The 10234-nt window shown below is 39.8% G+C and overlaps 1 pseudogene; it reads right to left on the bottom strand.

Annotated features, from left to right (window-relative positions):
- Window positions 1-390: 390 nt before the first annotated feature.
- On the bottom strand, window positions 391-509 carry LOC115870904 (annotated as a pseudogene).
- Between the last annotated feature and the right edge of the window lie 9725 nt (window positions 510-10234).

Raw genomic sequence — 10234 nt, forward strand, 5'->3', positions numbered from 1 at the left:
AACCTAAGGAACTGCAGCAATGTATTGTCAGAGATAACACCAGAGAGGAGCCACTTATGTCAGAAGGCACTTAAAATATGATTAAGAAAGTGCTGCCTTCTCAAAGCACAGTTGACCATAATGACATGACTGGGATAAAGTCCACGGGTCCTTCATTTGCTGGTGGGGCACAACTCAGAATGAGAGGAAACAGCAGCAAACCTCTACTGAACGTTGGAACTTGGAATGTAAGAAGTGTGAATATAGGAAGATTAGAATCCAAAAAAATAAAAATGAAATAGAATGCATAAAGATCAATATTCCAGGGATTGGTGAGCTGAAATGGAGTGGTAGTATCTGATTTGAATGTGAATTAAACATGGATTACTTTTTCAGGAATGCCAAATTCATGAGGAATGACAGTCGAAAAGATCATTTCAACATCTGCCTTGAAATACAATACTATATTTGATAAAATAATATCAAAATATATAGTACACTTGATCTTAGCCAAAAGGCTGAGAAGTGATATAGCAAAACGTATATAAGGAAATACAGTTAGTACAATTATTTTCAAATTAATACACAGGCTAGTAAAGCTACTGATGAATAATTGAAGAATTTCAACATCTTCAGTCAGTAATTGATAAAAATGCAATCAAGATACATTGTGATTGGAATGCAATCGTTGGATACAAAGAAAAAGGAATAGCAGTTGGAAATGATGGCCTTGGTGATACAAGCAAAACTTGAGATCATGTGATAGAATTTTGTAAGACCAGGTGTGATAGTTACATAATCTGGCATCAACTTGAGACTATTAAGTGTGAAGGGGTGGAGTTTAGCCTGTCAATCAGGTCACAGCTTGATGACCTCATTTGGAGGCACTAAGGAGATAAGTAACTCTCTGGAGGCAAGAACCACACTCTCTGCTGACAAGACACATAGAGCCACACTGATGGAGACAAAGCCCTGGAGCTGGAGGATCCAGGTGGAGACCCATGCCAGCACAGAGAACTTCCACCACGACTGGATCCATAAGACTTTCCACCCGCTGGCCTGTGATCTTCCTGCATTCGGCATTATTGCATGGCTGCATGAGTCTGAAGAGGAATTTATAGACTGGTGTCGGACATATGGGCTAATCGGGAACTTATGGACTTGATCTGGACGGGGCTGGAATGTGTTCTCAATATACACTTACTCTTTGATGTAAAGCTCTCTCTTACACACAGACAAGGGTCTCTGGATTTGTTTCTGTAGTTAACCCAGATGGACAAGGGTTTCATCATCACAAATATCCTTGTTGAACAACATAAACTGCTGCACATAGATGTCTCCAGGTGAAGCACCCAGAAGTCAAATGGACTAGATGTGCGGGTAGAGACCGCCGAGAAGCTGAGCACCAACAGCCAAAATGAGGCTGGGGCTTATTGGAGAACAGACCATCAGTTGCTCAGCAGTCAATTCAAGTCCACCTTGAAGACAATTCAAACAAGCAAGTGCTAAAAATACAACTTTGAGTATATCAGACTTGAATTTTTAGAAAGTCTCAAGAATAGATTTCACTCGCTGAACACTAATTACAGAAGACCAGACAAGATATGGGATGAAATCAAGATCGTCATATAGGACAAAGGCAAAAACATCTTTAAAAATACAAGAAAGAAAGAAATATCAAAGTATATGGCAGAAGAGATTCTGAAACTTGCTCTTAATCCTATATTAATGAAAGCAAATAGAAGAAATGATGAAGGAAGAGAGCTGAAAAATTTAAATGGCATCTGGAGAAGACTAAGAAACGTATACTGAAACATGCAAAGACCCAGGTAGAAGATCAAAAAGAGGAAGCGCATGCTCAGAAAGTCTTAAGCAGGAAAAAGTGAAGAATACATTCAAGCCTCGCGTTGCAATACTGAACGATTCTATGGGGAAAAGACTGAATGACTCAGGAGGCATCAAAAGAAGGTGGAAGGAATATACTATATTGAAGGGTCACTGTACTACACAGCTAGAGGACGTTAAACCATTTCAAGAGGAATGATCAAAACACATGAGACTGAAGGTATTAGTGGGGAAAAAGGCTCCAGAAATTGACAAACGACCAATTGAAATGCTTCATCAACAACCCGATGAAGCACTGGACACACTTGCTATCAATCCTCAGAATTTAACATCACCTCCCTGACCAATGGACTGGGAGAGATCCCCATTTGTACCGATTCCCAAAAAAAGGACATCATAAAATGGCGAATCTATTGATAGATGTCATTAATGTCACATGCAAGTAAAGTTTTGCTGAAGATAGTTCCACAACTGTTGTAGCAGGACTTTGTCAGGGAACCACCGGAAATTCAAGCTGGAGTCAGGGGGACATGAAACAGGGCTACAGATCTTGGTTGAAAGCAGAGATACTAAAATGTTGTTGACTTTGTTTAATTGACTAAACAAAGGCATTGACTCTGTGCATCATAACAAATGGTGGGTGGTCTTGAGAATAATGGGAATTTGAGAACACTGCATTGTGGTCAAGTGGAACCAAACATGGATCAGGAGGCAGTTGGGACACAACAAGGAAATGCTGCATGGTTTAAAATCTGGAAAGGCTGCATCCTCTCACCATATTTATTCAATCCGTATGCTGAGCAAATAATCCAAGGAACTGGATTATATGAAGAAAAGTATGGCTGCAGAATGAGAGAAGGCTTAACACCTTCAAAAGCAGATGACACAACCTTGCTTACTGAAAGTGCAGAATATGTGAAGCACTCACTGATGACGATCAAGGATTATAGCCTTCAGTGTGGGCTATATCTTCATGTACAGTAAACAGAAATCTTCACGACTTCACCAATAGTTTGTGCAATAAAATAGAGATGAATGAAGTTGTCAGTGGTTTTATCTTACTTATGGCCATGAGCAATGCTTATCGAAGCAGCAGCCAAGAAATCAAATGTTGGGGGGAGAAAGGAGTAACCGATTATAAGGATCTACATATAACCCCCTCCCTGGGGGATGGACAACAGAAAAGTGGGTGAAGGGAGACATCGGTCAGTGTAAGACATGAAATAATAATAATACTTTACAAACTATCAAGGGTGAGTAAGGGAGGGAGCGGAAAAAATGAGCTGATACCAAGGGCTCAAGTAGAAAGAAAATGTTTTGGAAATGAGATGGCAACAAATGTGCTTGAAACGATGGATGGATGTGTTGTGATAAGAGCTGTATGAGCCCCCAATAAAATAATTTAAAAAGGAATCAAATGTTGTATTGCATTTGGCAAATCTATTTGCATAAGACCCCTTTAAAGTATTGAAGAGCAAGGATGTCGCTTTGGGGGTTATAGTACGCCTGACCCAAGCCACGGAATTTGTAATTGCTTCATAGACATGTGAAAGTTGGACGTTGAATAAGTAGGACCAAAGAGGAATCCATGCATTTGAAATTGTGTTGGTGGAGAAGAATGTTCAGAGTACCATGGACTGCCTAGAGAACAAACCAGTCTGGCTTTGAAGTGCCAGCAGACTGCCCCTTGGACGTAAGGATGTTTAGAAGTCGTGTCCTGTCCGTGGGTGTGTAGTCAGGAGAGATGAGTCCTTGGGAAAGAAGATCACATTGGTAAAGGAGAAAGACAAAGGAGGGAGATTCTCAACACGGAGGATGAACCCAGTGGCTGCAACTGGGGGTTCAAACATAACAACTGTGAGGATGGAGCGGGCAGTGTTTCCGTAGGTTGTATGAAGGGTCCCTATGAATCGAGTTGAGTTGGCGGCACTTAGCAACAATACTAAGAAGTCAACAGCAAGGCTCAGATATTCCTTAAATATCCAAAGGCTGATGATCGAGTGTTGCTCATTAAAAAAAGGAACAGTCTTAGGTTGACTGCTACAAATGATTCGTAGTCACATGGCTTTTACTACTGTGACTCCCTCCCCCTCTTCTCCACGTGTCTCTTAATCATAATTATTGAAGTGAATTTTGAGAAGAAATGTTATCCCCAGAAGAATATATGAAGGCAAGAAGAACATAAAATCAAATCCATTTCTAAAACACATTCAGTTCTTTTACACAATACTTTCAAATTGCTGATCTTGCAGATCACAGCCCAGTGCATAGCCCCTATGCCACCAGGTCTCTACACAATAATAAAAGGAGCACAATTTCATTCCTGAGATTGGTATTATATAGAAACCATCGTGTATATGGTACAAGTGATGAAAGAGTTTGTTCTGTATAAGGAAGGGTCTCTCCTTAAGAGAGAAACTATTTTAAAACTTGCCTGAGATATACTCATATCCTACTTAGATTTCATAGAAATCTTCCCTTATATTAAAACACAGGATTTTAGTTTTCTCAAGTGCTTTCTCAATCAGAAGTTCATTAATTATTTTAAAATATAACAATGATGATTAGTGTACCTCCAGTCTCAATTCTAATTTCAAATACTGTTCAGAAAAAGTGGACCCATTAGTCTCTCTTCTCTCCTAAATATTACCAATATGTGCGCTGGGAAACACAAAAACAGGAATATTTAATTCATATCAAAACAAAAATGCATCCACTGTGCTATCCCATTGCTCTTAGTTCTCTTAAATCCACAGAGCCTGACAATTTGTCATAAACACCATCTTTATTGATAAAGCACCTATCACCCAGGACAAATTTGTGGGTTTAAAAAATGTTCTTGTCATAGGAAAATTTATCCCTGGTTTTCAAGCAGTATGTTTGGTCATATTTTATGATTTTGTTTTCAAAAACTGTGGTCGTTAAAATTGATGAACTACATTGGTACACACAGCATGAGCATCCTATTTCTGCTACTCCACATCCATCACGTTGTGAACAGAAATAAGGTGAGGGCCACGTGTGAACACAATAGCAAAAGTAAAATGCTGATACTTGGGAACACACCTTATATTTGTGCGGAGACAATGTCTGCATGCTACCGTGCTTCTCGATCTTTAATGTGTGTATGAATCAACTAGAATGGGACCGGATATTGCCTCTATTTCTTCCAGATACGGCTGACATTCACAGTCTGATCCCTCAGAACACAACTGCCAAATACGGTTTCTGTGTACATTTTTCTTTGAACCTGCGTTGGCTCCACACTGGTATTCAAGACTTGCATTCAAATATAGTGGGGAGAAACTACGAGTATTTAGGAGGTCTTCATCGTCCTACCCTTGAAGTGGATGTGTAAGGGTTCTCCGGTCATCTTTAATTAAGTACCTCATTACCTCTAACTTCGACTCTAGAGAGTTTTCAAATTTTGCTACTTTGTTTTACCTAGATTATACAGATATTTTGTCATTTAAAAAAATCATATTTCAATGTAAAATTTCCATATTTCATTCTTCTAATGAGCTGGTGATAAAACTACTCTGACTCTCTGGACAAGCGATATTCTGACTTGAATGAAGATTTTGCCCATGTGTAAAGAAATTGAGTTATGTGGCAATAAGTTAATAGGTTCTGTAACCAGTGGAGCAAACTAACTGCTTCTTTAAAATTAACTCTGAACCCTATCTTCATCTGTAGTTAATGAAATTGAGAGATGGGATATTCCATGTGCTATTTATAACATTAATAGAAAAATAAAATACACATTTCCTAACTTCATCTCCCGTATCTGTAACTCTCTGAATCATTTGGAAATAGCATTGACTTTGAAGGTACTCTCATGAGGCTAATTAGTACCAGCATTTAAGAAATGCTTAACATATCTAAGCATGCATTACTCTGTGCATTACTTCCATGAGTTTTTACGAGGTTTAGACAATTATTTTTGTTTTCATTGTAATGGAAAGAACACTGAAGAGAATCGGTTAGTAATTGACCCTGTATTACACAGCTCAGCAGTGTCAAGGGCAGGGCTTGAAAGAAAACATTTTGTCTAGTGTGTCTATGCTCAAAACTACTGTGAGATTCTGGCTTACGTAGATATGCTTCTTTATCACCATTCCTGGCCCAAACTCCAATAGACATCAAAGCCTCACATATTTATGTCTTCCGCATTTGGTTCCTTATCAAATGTAGCATGTGTAAGCTTAACAGACTTGCCCATTTGCAGCTGAAAGAGAAACAAGAATTCTGTGTCATTAGAACTCTTTATCTGCTTACCCTTAGACCTGACAGTCCTGGAGGAAAGATTCACCATGGCTTGCCTCGATGTCGTAACACATTCTTCAGTCTTAGTTGAATGCCACAGATGCTCAGGAGCATTTATCCTGAATAGGTCATTGATATCATTGCCACTCACTTCAGCCCTGCCGCCTCACCTTCTTCTGGCTCTCAGTGCATATCTCTGGCTCATGTTTCCCACAGTTGTACAGAAATCCCCCACACTTCTTATTCTTGCAAACATCCTTGTGCACTTCTGTCCAAGCAGCCTCGACTGCTTCCTGCTGGCATCCTTGAAAGTGGTGGCCCTTCACGCATTCCAAACTTGGCCTTATTTCTATCCTGTCGCTCATAACCTTTTACTCGGAAGCAAAGATTCATTTATGTTAAAGTCTATCTTACAATTAACAGATAAATAGCAACAGCACTGTAGCTGTTGTCCTTGTGAGGCTCTGTGTAGGCAGTTCTGACTCACAGTAAACCTGTATTCAACCGAATGAAACAGACTCCGAATGGTTCTTGTGCTTCATCCCATTGTTGCAGGCAGCGTGTCAGTGCTTCTTTTTAAGGCTGGTCCTGTTTCACCGCCTTCTGCCCTACCACGCGTGATGCCCTTTTCCTTGGACTTGTCTCTCCTGACAACAGGTCCAAAGTAAGTGGGATGAAGCCTCACGTCTTTGCTCCTCAGGGATGTTCTGGCTGTGCTCATTCAAAGACACGGGCTCTCTAGTCTTCGATCTGTGGTGCTTTCAGTATTGCTTGCCAGCATCACCCTGCACAGGCACCACTTTTCTTCATCTTCCTTATTCGAAGTCCAGCTTTCAGATGCATAGCAGACAATTGGAAAACTATGGTTTGGGTCAGGGGCACCTGAAGCCTCAAAGTTACATCTTACTTTTCAAAACTTTAAAAGAGGTCTTCTACATTTTTAAGAGATCTTGCAGGAAATTTACCCAGTGCAACGCAATGCTTTGTTTGATTTCTTGACTGCTGCTTCCATGAGCTTTAATTGTGGAACCAAGCAAGATGAAATCCTTGACAACTTCAATCTGTTTTCTGTTTATCATGATATTACCTCTTGGTCCAGTCGTAAGGAATTTGTTGTTTTTTTTTCACATTATGTTATAATCTGTACTGAAGCTGCCATCTATATGTGACCTGTATGCCATCTTGCTAACTCTGTTTTTACTCCCACATATCCACCACAAAAAAATACTTGAAATACGAATACATACTATCTTTATATTTTTATCTTTTTCTCTAATCGGTCTTTGTATTTGATTTAATGGTTGTTGTTTTTTCAAAATCACTAATGGTGCTATACTAATGTTTCAGTGTAGGTCTTCTTTAATTCTTCACCTTTGTACATTCATGTTATCTCTCTTTTACGTTTTGGCTTCTATGATAACTTTCATATACAAGTAGTTCTAATGGGCAGTGCTGACAGAAAGATGGAGGTGGCCAGGGAAGTAGACCCAGGGGATCAAAGGGCATAGATATTGCATTGAGTGAATCCGCTGCCCAGGGCCCTCTTTATAATGTTAAAGAGCAAGTATGTTGTTTTGAAGACTAAGGTGTACCTGGTATTTTGAATTACTTTGGTATTTTCATTTACTTCATATGCACATGGAAATTCAACTGGCATCGTGGCTGACTGAAAAGTGGTGGTTCCCACCCATCGGAAGCTTTACAAGAGAAAGAAAAAGTCTCTATTAGACTTGACAAGAATAAGTTTTAAGATACTCTATCTACTTCCCCTTGAACTTAGAAATTCTAAAGGAGAGACATTCTCAGCGTATTTGAAGCTGGAAGAACTGAAGAAAAATTCAAGCCTTGAGTGACAATGTTGAAGGATTCTAAAGCAAAATGCTGACCAATGCAGGAAGCAACAAAAAGCATTGAAAAGAGTACCCAAAGTCACTGTACCAGAAAGAACTGGTTGACATGTAGACAATTTAAGAAGTAGAATATGACTAAGAATTGATGATACTGAAAGAAGTTCAAGTTGTACCGAAGGTATTAGTAAAAAAAAAAACAAAAAACAACAACAAGGCTCTGGAAATTGATAGAATACCAATTGAAATGATTCAGTGAATTTATGAGGCACTAGAAGCATTCACTCATCTATGCCAAGAAATATTATTTCTTACCATCCCAAATAGATTACTAAAGATAATTCAATGACAGTTGCTCCGAAATATTGACAAGAAGCTGCCAGAAATTCAGGTTCAGAAGAGAACGTGGAATGAAGGTTCAGAAGAGAACGTGGAATGAAGATATCATTGCTGGCATTAGATGGATCTTGACTGAGAGAAAAGAATACAGGAGAGATGTCTACTTATGTTTTATTAAGTATGAAAAGACATTCAACTATCTGGATCATGACAAACGAGGGACAGCACTGAGAAGAATGAGAATTCCAGGGCACTTCATTGGACACATGTACAACCTGTACATGAACCAAGAGGCAGTCATTCAATCACTCAGATACTGTGTGGCATAATATAAAAATAAAAGGTCACGGGTGTATCCTTTGCCGTATGGATTCAATCTACTTACTGAGCAAATGATCTGAGGAGCTGGATTATATGAAGACGAATTTGAGACACTTGGAGTGGAGGACGGTTTATGAACAACCCATAATATGCAGCTAACAACTTGGCTTGCTGAAATCCCAGAGGCCTTGATGCATTTGCTGAAGAAAGTAAAGGATTGCAGGCTTCAGTCTGGATTACAACTTCATGTAAATGATAAATAAATAAAACCCTTATAATTGACCAGTAGATATATCAGTGGTTTCAAGGATTCCATCTTACTGCAATCCGCAGTCCATGGCCTCGAAACAGTCAAGAGTTGAAGCACACGTTACATTGGGTGAATCTGCTGCACCAAACCTCCTTAAAATATGTTGCTTTGAAGTCTAATGTGCACCTGATCCCAGCCACGATGTGACCTCATATGCATATGGAAGTTGGACAATAAGCAAGAAATTCTGAAGAATGACTGCCTTTGAATTATGAGATTGGTGAAGAATACTGGACGTACAGGAGAACAAACCCTTCTGATTGGCAGAAGTACCACCAGAACATTCCTGAGGAGCAAACGTAGTGAGGCTTCCTTGCAGTGCTGTGGAGGTGTTTATCTGGAGCAGCCAGTCAAGGAAATGGCCACCAGGGTGGGTAAAGGGGAGTGGTCAAAGAGAAAAGAAGAAAAAAAGCAAGCCATCAAGGAGATGGATTGACACAGTGGCTACAACAATGGGATCAAACGGGACAGTGATGGAGAGGACAGGAAGCCTTCGTGTTGTTGAGCCTAGGGTTCTCAGGACTTGGGATACTCCATGGAACCCAGGGACAGCGTTTGCCCCATGCTAAGAATGTCAGATGGTAAAGCTGCTCTATTTAGGGGAAAGATGACTGTGACCGTGTCATCTGGGGCTTTCATGGAATGCTGTGGAATATAAACATAGATAAACACATTGCTGTCTGTCGATTTGCCCGCAGAGCAACATGCGCCCATCAGAGACAAATTATCCCATTTGACCTGCAGTGTACCCTTTTCATGAGGAGGAGAGCACAAACTCAAGCCACCTCAGGTTCCTCATAGCTTAAAGGCTGGCTCATTGGATTGTTGTGTGGGCAAGTCCTGTGATGTACCCAGTACGTATGTCCAATCACGTCATTGCTTGCTTATGGGAATTATAATGAATAGCGCCACCAGTGTGTGCTGTGATCCCATGCTGAATTGCATGGACAATAATTCCAGTAAGGGCTGATAGTGATTGGAGTAAGAGCAACTCTAGGATTAGAGTGACTTTTGCTATCGCTGTCCTCTATTTGGTTTTAAAAATTCAATTTCATCTAATTAGGGCGCCTCCCTTGTACCTCTATTGTGGTACTGTTATAATTAGTGATCATTTCTGCTATGCCCCCCCCCCCAGATGCTTCCTCAGTTCCTTGATCTTTACCACTTATTAAGAGTCAGAATCAACATATGACACAGCAACAGATAGCACTACTCAGGCAGAATTTTTCACAAAACTCACAGAAAACACTCACTCAACTTTATTTATTAAATATGTTGTTAAAACTTTTTTACTGTGAATTATATCAGGGCTTACATATCACATCAT

This window comes from Echinops telfairi, unplaced genomic scaffold, assembly GCF_000313985.2.
Source record: "Echinops telfairi isolate 266 unplaced genomic scaffold, ASM31398v2 ScPeMD7_2573;HRSCAF=3158, whole genome shotgun sequence".
NCBI lineage: Eukaryota > Metazoa > Chordata > Mammalia > Afrosoricida > Tenrecidae > Echinops > Echinops telfairi.